Raw genomic sequence first — 10144 nt, 5'->3', positions numbered from 1 at the left:
TCTAAAGAAAAGGTCCTAGCTTGTCCAACCTCTCCCTATAACTCAGACCATTGGGTCCTGGCAATGTCCTTCTAAATTTCCTCTGCACTCTTTCTAATTTCATTATATCCTCCCTATAACAAGTTGACAAAACTGAACACAATACTCCAAGTGCGGCCTTACCAAAGTCCTGTGTAAATGCAACATAAATTCCCAACTTCTCTACTCAATATCCTGCCTGACGAAGGCCATTGTGCCAAAAGCCTTCTTCACTGCCCTGCCTACCTATGACTCCACTCTCAGGGAACCGTGCACCTGAATTCCAAGGTCTCTCTGCCCACTACACCCCTTAAGGCCCGCCCATTCACCGTGAAACGTCTACCTTGATTTGAGATTCCAAGCTGCAAGACCTCACACTTCTATATTAAATTCCATTTGCCATTTCTCGGCCCGCTTGCCCACCTGATTAAGGTCCTGCTGCAATTATTGATAAACTTCCTCACTGATCATGCTCCCACTTATTTTAGTGTCATCTGCAAACTTACCAATCATGCCTTGTATATTCTCAACCAAATCATAGATAACAAAGAACTATGGACCCAACCTCCAGTCTGACAAGCATCCTTCCACTTAACCCTCTGCTTCCTACCAACAAGCCAACTGTGTATCCAATTGGACAGTTCCCCCAGTATTCTACGTGATGGAACCTTCCAGAGCAGCCTGCCACGTGGAAGCTTATCAAAGGCCTTACTGAAATCCATAGAGACGACGTTTACTGCTCTGCCCTCATCAACATTCTTGGTCACTTCACCAAAGGACTGTAAGAAATTTGGCAAGCATGATCTCCCACTCACAATTTTATGCTAACCGGTCTGAATCACACCCTGTGTAAGTAATGGGTGCAGTCAATGGTATGCTGTGCTTCATTGTAAGATGATTCGAGTACATAAGTAAAGCCATCTTCCTGCTGTTGTAGAGCCTTGCTGAGAGAGCATTTGGGGCACTCTGTACAGATTTGATCTCCTTTGTAAGGAATGATCTCCTTACCACAGACACGGATGATGGTAACATGAGGACAGAGTGAATAAGCTGAGTGTTTAATCTGTAGAGCTGTGACAGATGAAGAAATGGCGATGCTGAAACATGAGGAGTGGCAGCGATCACTTATTTCCAAAAGAGACATTGACAGGGAGAGAAATTCCATACTTTACCCAGGATTGATTGGTTTCATTTATTGTCACGTGTATCTCAGTACAGGGAAACACTTTGTTTATGAGCAGTGGAGGCAGATCACACTAAGCATGGCCAGACAGATCATAGAGTGGAAATAGACTTGGACAGAGTAAGGCATACAGGTTACACTGCACGGGACATGCACTAGACAAGGTCAACATGAACAATATCACAATTATTTGAACTTAGAGAGTCCATTCATCAGTCTAACGTGACTTTCCTAATAGTTCATATGCCTAAATTAACTATCCCCATGTTATGGTGCAGTCGGCCAGTGAACCCTGTACTGAACGTCAGGTTGCTCACAATCCCCAACAGCAGCCACAAGACCTTCCATCTGAAACAGGTAGCTTTTCCCAACAGCTTCCGCCCTACATAGAGAACACCAGGCTGTCTTGTCGGAGATGGAAGATGCCTTCTTGAGACTTCACACAAGACATATGGCTTCCCTGCTCACCACTAGAAAATCACGTTAAAGTCCCACATGTGTATCATAAGCAACAGAGCCAAGAGGAACAACGTGGAACAGTCTGTCTGTGCAGCCTCTGCCCCACTTGTTCATCACGTTAGAGCATCAATTAGGAGACACATAATAACGTAAATTGAACAGCTTAACAGAATAATAGATCTAGGAAATATTACTAATGAACTGTCGATGCTGGAGATCAGAATAGAGCATCAATTGCTGGAAAAGCACAGCGGGTCAGCAGCATCCGAGAACCAGGAGAATCGATGTTTTGGGCATAAGACATTCATCAAGAATCAGCAAAATGACTTCATTCTGCCCCCGTGTAAGTGCATTGAGGGTGGGAATGGCCTCCTGCTGTTCCTGTGTAAGTGACTCAAGGGAGTGATTGGCTTCAAACTCGTCCGATTTGACAGGGCCAAGGGCCTGACTGGTTACCTCTAGTTCCTGTTTGACAGCTCATTGTACTGACTAGTGTGACAATGCTGCAGCTTTAAGAGGTTATTTTGTCCTGCCTTCTTTTAAGAGAGAGATTGAACGATCGTTACCAAGCTGGCTAGTTAAGACCACTTGAGTAACAGCTAGGGAGGCCTTGTATTTATTTTAATGCAGTCTGAATGGGTGTGGCCAGCTCTCACAGATTAGGATCTCTGGGTTTTGGTTTCTCAGTAACTTCAGAAACTAGTGGGGTCTCCACAGAGTTGGAAGCTTCAGTGAATGTTTCCTGGTTGCTACTCTCTCTGAAATTTCTCTTGATTCTGTTTTTAAGTCCTGGATTGGAGAAATGTTTGTAACAATCTGTGTCTAAATATTTCTTTTTGCCAAGGGCTGTGTTTATGGGATTTCCCTATACTGGAACAGTTCATCAGTAATAGTTCCTAGATCTATTATTCTGTTAAGCTGTTCAATTTACGTTATTATAAATTCCTCTTTCTTTGGTTTCATTTTCTCTTTCGTGTTTAAATAAATGGTGTTTTGCTTCACACCGAATAGTTTTAACAGTCACATTGCATCTGGAACAGACACTTTACATTTCCTTTAAAATAAGAAAACATTAGAATTTACGCCACCACCTTCAAATATTTTCGAGGGGCTCTGGTGTGGTCCATCACACTAGACTCCTTCTCTTCCTGAGTAATAGGCTGGAGGCACTGAATGGGCTGTCGCTGTTCTTCTCCAATAGTGACAATGGGCTGAACGACTTCCTCATATTCCTGTGAAACCAGCGTGAGGTGCTGAATGAACTCTTGTTTTACTGTGGCAATGTGCAGTGCCCGCCAGTGCTGTTACATGAATGTTACGGACACTTTAACAGCACAAGTCTCAATGGAGTCTGGATCCTGCTACACACGGACAAAGACCAGTTCAGGAGCTGACGGGGGACAAAATGTTCTGAACATTGTGGAATCTTCAGCGAACATCCCCACTTCTGATCTTATGGTGGGGAGGGTGGGAGCGGGGAGTCTTTGATGAAGCAGCTGAAGATGTTTGTGAAGAGGAAGCTACCCTGACGATCTCGCACAGAGGTGACCCAGGACTGAGATGTTGAACATCTTCCTTTATGCCATGTTTGACCCCAAACACTGGAGAGGTTACTCTGATTCCCATTAAGTTCAATTTTGCTAAGCTCCTTTCTGTCAACAGAAGGCCACCACTGCCTTAATATCAGGGCCAGTCATTTTGACCTGAATCCTTGTGTCAACCTCTTTTGTTCACATCAATAAGCCATGGTGTAGGAGGAGCAAGTGTTTTCTTCAAACAGGCAGTATTGAATGTCAGGATTTTTCTCCTTAAGGGTGTTCGAGGAGCTAGATGACTGAACATATTTGAAGAGGAGGTAGATGGAAATTGACCTGTCAGAGAGTTGAGGGCTATGAAGAATTGGATATGAAAGAGGATTTGAGACGAAGAGCAAATCAGTCATGATCTTAAAGAAGGGAAAGGCAGGCTTGGGGGTGAACAACATGCCCCTGTTTCTGATGTTCTCCCATTCTGTTATCGGAATGTTAGTGGGTGTTATTTTCAGGAATGTTCTGTTATTGAATATTGCAGACAGGGAGACCAGAGGATTTTGTGAGCCATCCCTGAGTGAGGTATAGGGGCTGTATTCACAGTGAATCTGGGTCTACAACATGACCAACAAACGAAGCACAAGTTGCAGAGAGCGAAAGCTCTGTGAAGAGAGATGAGGGGCCTCTTTCGTAACCAGCCTGGGTTTTCCAATTACATTTCCCAATTCACTTCAAACCGTGTGGGACAGTACTGAGGGGCTGAATAGTCTCCAGTGTTTCTGTGCAACAGGTTATAGGAGTAAGTAGCCTCCAATTGCTCCTGACAGCAGGTTTCTAGTGGCTGAATGGAACACAGGAACATGGGACTGAGGAGCAGGAGTGGGTCATTAGATACTTTGAGCCTTCTCCACCAGGCACTAAAATTGTAGCTGGTCAGGTTGTGGTCTCAGCCCCACTTTCCTGTCTGCGTCCCATTGTGCATGACTCACTTCTTTGTCAAATATTTAACTAACGCAGCTTTCAATCAATAGAGACACGATAACCTTCTACTGAAGAGAATTCCGACTTGAAAGGTCCTTTCAGAATTATTCGTCATCCCTCTTATAGAATCAGAGAGTCATGCAGAATGGAAACAGACCCATTTGTACAATCTGTTCTCTCCGATCAGATATCAAATCTGATTTAGTCCCATTTGCCAGCATTTGGCTAATATTCCTCCTGTGATTTTACCCGCCTTGACCACTTCCTCTGACAGCACTTACTTACACACACCACTCTCTGTGTGAAATATTTACTTTCAGGACCCTTCTAAATCGTTCGCCCTCTCGCCTTCAACCTATGCTGTCTTGTTCTGGACTCCCCTATCCTTGGGAGCAGAACATGGCTGTTCAGAATATCCATGCCCCTGATGATTTTATAAATCTCTATAATGTTGCATCTCAACCTCTGACACTCCAGGGGGAAACACCTCAACGTAATCAGCCTCTCCCATTAGCTCAAGCCTCCAGTCCTGGAACATCTGTGTAAGTCATTTCTGCAGAAAACCGAGTTGTACGCAGTATTCTTAAAGTGGCCTCACCAACATCCTGTACAGATGCAACATGCCACCACAACTCCTATACTCAGTGCTCTGACTGATTAAGGAAAATGTGCCAAATGTGTTCAGCACCACTCTGTCTACCTGCGGCTCACTGCTACAGTAATCATGTACGTAAACATCAGAAAGTTAACATGATGGTAGTGCCAGCAGATAGGAGGACCAGTGATACATTGATCATTATTGAGATTAGATTGTGTTGGAAACATGAGCTTAACATGTCAGGAAGTGAAATCAAATCAATGGGTTCAGGGTGGTTAATATACAAAATAACAGATAGCCCGAGTGAGTTACAATCTGGAATCTAATCAAGGGGTTCAGGGTGGTTTAGATTACTTACAGTGTGGAAACAGGCCCTTCGGCCCAACAAGTCCACACCAACCCGCCGAAGCGCAACCCACCCAGACCTATTCTCCTACATTTATCCCTTCACCTAACACTATGGGCAATTTAGCATGGCCAATTCACCTAACCTGCACATTTTTGGATTGTGGGAAGAAACCAGAGCACCCGGAGGAAACCCACGCAGACACGGAGTGATTGTGCAAATTCCACACAGTCAGTCGCCTGAGGCGGGGATTGAACCTGGGTCTCTGGCGCTGTAAGGCAGCAGTGCTAACCACTGTGCCGCCGTGCCGCCCACTTACAAATTCTCTTGTATAAAGTGTGTTTCTAAGGGTCCAGTTATTGCATATTGACACATCCTTTCTAACACATTTCAGCATGCTCCTGACTTAGATTAGATTACTTACAGGGTGGAAATAGGCCCTTCGGGCCACACTGACACATTCTTCTGCATTTATCCCTGCAAAATGCGAATAACAGATACCCCGGAGTGAGTTACAACCTAGAATCTAATCGAGGGTTTCAGGGTGGTTTATATACAGAATAAGAGGTAGCCCGCAGTGAGTTACAGCCTGGAATCTAATTGCAGGGTTCAGGGTTGTTTATATACAGAATAACAGATAGCCCAAAGTGAGTTACAGACTGGAATCTAATCGAGGGGTTCAGGTTTGTTGATATACAGAATAACAGGTAGCCCAGAGTGAGTTACAGCCTGGAATTTAATCGAGGGATATGTTAACATTTTTATGTGAAATAACTTGTAACTGGGAGTGAGTCACAAAGTGTACTATTGGCCAACTGGTTTCAAATCTTGACTCACATAAACATAATGCAGTCACAAACTACACAACTTTACTGACTCCCAACTTTCCTAGTTTGAGGACTATCCTCCTCTGTTTTCCCCTTTCACTGAAAGTATTAATATACCTTTTATACTGCACTGCCATTCTGCTGACAGTGCTACCTATCTCTCACTCTCTCATTTATCTTCAATCCTGTTGAAAGATACTTAAACCAACAGATGCACAAAGTTCCAGAAAGAGTTTTGTTCAATTGCAGGTGCATTATTTTCTTTTATTTGTAGACAACACACAATTTGAACCCACAGAAGATCAGTGTGGGATTTGAGAAACCCTTCAATTTGGGATGAGGCCTAGCCAGGCAGGATTCTGATCCAACGCTGCAAATCTACAATTCAGTGGCTGAGCTCTATCAGTTTTTGTATATTATGTTTCTCTCATATATTAGGAGCTTGGAAAGTAAGGCAGACCTTACTGGAATGTCACATTGCCTCTCCGCATTCACTGTAAACCGATTCTGGGATTTGCATTTTAAGCACCTTCAAAGAGCGGACTCCATTTCCGATCTCTGCTAGCATCAATAACTGGAAATGGCTTTTTGACACATTGCCCCCTCTCCCTTGCTGAAAGTATTCCTGACACAAATCAGTCAGGCAGAAATTTAGATTTGTCCACAGCCACCATTTTATATCAACAAAACGACGACATTGAGTTTATAAATAAGGAGAAACAAGAGAGACTGGCAACATCAATACAGTTCGAAATTATATAAAACATTGAACACGCACACAGAATCACACACAAACAGACATACACAGACACACAGAATCACACACACACAGAAATACAGACACCTTCCAGGAGCTGTCTCCATTTCCTACCTTACAAGGGAATTCATGTTATGATGGTGCATTCATGCATGACAAGAAACAGCTTTTGAGATTTTCCCCATTGTGACAGGAATTGAGCCCCAGTCTGAAACTTGGAGATATGTAACAGAACAGAAATGTACCATCAGCTTTCTGTGTTCCTGCTCCCAATGTAGCATTTCACCATTTAGTTTATCTAGTCTTCGCTCTAACATCCAACAAGGATCATTTCACATATCCAATAACAGGTTCCCAGGAGTGAGTTCCAGACTGGAATCTAATTGAGGGGTTTAGGGTTTACGTACAGCATAAGAGATACCCAGGAGTGAGGAACAGATTGGAATCTAATCGAGGGGTTCGGGGTGGTTTACATACACCATATGAGATACCCAAGAGTGATAGGACAGACTGTCATCTAATCGAGGGGTTCGGGGTGGTTTAAATACGGCAAACCAGATACCCAGGAGTGAGTTACAGCCTGGAATCTAATCGAGAGGTTCAGGGTGGTTCACATACAGAATAACAGGTAACAAGCAGTGAGTCACAAAATCGCGGAGTCATACAGTCAAAGAGATGTACAGCATGGAAACAGACACTTTGGTCCAACCCGTCTATGCCGACCAGATATCCTAACCTACTCTAGTCTCTTTTTCAAGCATTTGGCCCATGTCCCTCCAAACCTTTCCATTCATATACCCATCGAGCTGCATTTGAAATGTTGCAATTGTACCAGCCTCCACCACTTTCTCTGACAGTTCATTCCATTCATGTGCCACCCTCTGAGTGAACAAGTTGCCCCTTAGGTCTCTTTCATATCTTTCCCCTCTCACACTAAACCTATGCCCTCTAGTTCTGGACTCCAACACCCCAAGGAAAAGACTTTGTCTATTTATCTTATCCATGCCGCTCATGATTTTATAAACCTCGATAAGGTCACCCCTCAGCCTCTGATGCTCCGGGGAAAACAGCCCCAGCCTATTCAGCCTCTCCCTGTGGCTCAAATCCTCCAACCCTGGCAACCTCCTTGTCAATCTTTTCTGAACCCTTTCAAGTTTCACATCTTTACGATAGGAAGGGGACCAGAATTGCACGCAATATTCTAAGAGTGACCTAACCCATGTCCTGTACAGCCGCAACATGACCTCCCAACTCCTGTACTCGGTACTCTGACCAATAAAGGAAAGCATACAAAACGCCTTCTTCACTATCCTATCTACCTGCATCTCCAATTTCAAGGAGCTAGGAACCTGCACTCCAAGGTCTCTTTGTTCAGCAACACTCACTAGGACCTTAGCATTAAATGTAGAAGTCCTGCTAAGATTTGCTTTTCCAAAATGAAGCACCTCGCATTTATCTGATTTAAACTCCATCTGTCACTTCTCAGCCCATTGGCCCATCTGGTCCAGATCCTGTTGTAATCTGAGGAAACCCTCTTCGCTGTCCACTACACCTGAAATTTTGGTGTCATCTGCAAACTTACTAACTGTACCTCTTATGCTCGCATCCAAATCATTTGTGTAAATGACAAAAAGTAGAGGGCCCAGCACCGATCCTTGTGGCATTCCACTGGTCTGAAAAACAACCCTCCACCACCACCCTCTGTCTTCTACATTTGAGGCAGTTCTATATCCAAATGGCTACTTTTCCCTGTATTCCATGAGATCTAACCTTGCTAATCACTCTCCCATGGGGAATCTTGTCGAACCCGCCTTACTGAAGTCCATCTGGATCACATCTACTGCTCTGCCCTCATCAATCTTCTTTATTACTTCTCAAAAAACTCAATCAAGTTTGTGAGACATAGTTTCCCATGCACAAAGCCATGTTGACTATCCCGAATCAGTCCTTGCCTTTCCAAATTCATGCACATCCTGTCCCCCAGGATTCCCTCCAACAACTTGCCCACCGCCGAGGTCAGGCTCACCGGTCTATAGTTCCCTGGATTGTCTTTACCACCCTTCTTAAACAGTGGCACCACGTTTGCCAAACTCCAGTCTTCCGGCATCTCACCTGTGACTATCAATGATACAAATATCTCAACAAGAGGCCCAGGAATCACTTCTCGAGCTTCCCACAGAGTTCTCGGATCAGGTCCTGGGGATTTAGCCACCTTTAACCGTTTGAAGACATCCAGCACTTCCTCCTCTGTTTTTGTGGACATTTTGCAAGATGTCACCATCGATTTCCCTACAGTCTATATCTTCCATATCCTTTTCCACAGTAAATACTGATGCAAAATATTCATTTAATATCTCCCCCATTTTCTGTGGCTCCACACAAAGGCCGCCTTGCTGATCTTCGAGGGGCCCTATTCTCTCCCTAGTTACCCTTTGTCCTTAATCTATTTGTAAAAACACTTTGGATTCTCCTTGATTCTATTTGCCAAAGCTATCTCGTGTCCGCGTTTTTCCCTCCTGATTTCCCTCTTAAGTATACTCTAACTTCCTTTATACTCTTCTAAGGATTCACTCGATCTATCCTGGTATGTCCGACCGGAGAGGTAGTTGTCACGGGTAACCTCAGAGCTGTTACAATGTACCTGGACGACCTCTTGAAGTGTCATCACATTGCCAGCTCGTGGGACTAATGTAGACCGTGTTGTTTTTCTGACGGTGCAGAGTCTATGCTTCTATGAGTACATGGTTGTGCAAGGTCAATCATTGAAAAGCTTAAGACAGAAATCGATGGGTTTCAGAACACTCTATATGCGCAAGGGTAATAAGAGTGAAATTGTAATAGCTTCATAAAGTACGTCAATGGCAAAAATAAGGGAAAAATACGTGCAGGTTCGATACAGTCTATATCCAGAGAATGGAGAATGGAGAAGAGGGAAATGACAGAACTATGCAGCAATTATTTCAGTAATGTACTTACAGAAGAAAACAAAACATAAAAACAATCTTCCTCGTAATATGAGGAAAGTTGAATCTGGTGAGAGAGAAAAAGGGAACAGAATACAATTACCAAATAAACGTTATGGAGAAGGTACTTTAACTGAAAGCAGTGGACTTAGAAAAAAACAACAGAGATTTATCAAATGGGAATCATATTTGAGAAACTGACTTTCAGCAAATCTTTATAGAGAAGCAATCAATGCAATACGATTGGATTTTCAGAAAGCGTTTTGATCACGTCCCAAGCCTACTATGAAAATTTGAATCGTATGGGACTGGGGCTAACAGAAGGGCATAGTTTTAAATGGGAGAGCTAACAGGAAACAGGGAGTAGGAATAAATCAATGTTTTTCTTTAGAGCAGAGGACTCGGGGATGTAGCAGGATGCAGTGCTTGGGCCCTTGCTATTCCAAATACACACTAAAATTTTGTCAGAGGGAATCAAATGCA

This window comes from Chiloscyllium plagiosum, unplaced genomic scaffold (assembly GCF_037043375.1).
Source record: "Chiloscyllium plagiosum isolate Xiang-an unplaced genomic scaffold, Cpla_swu_hap1 HiC_scaffold_37, whole genome shotgun sequence".
Lineage (NCBI taxonomy): Eukaryota > Metazoa > Chordata > Chondrichthyes > Orectolobiformes > Hemiscylliidae > Chiloscyllium > Chiloscyllium plagiosum.
This window is presented reverse-complemented; position numbering follows the sequence as displayed.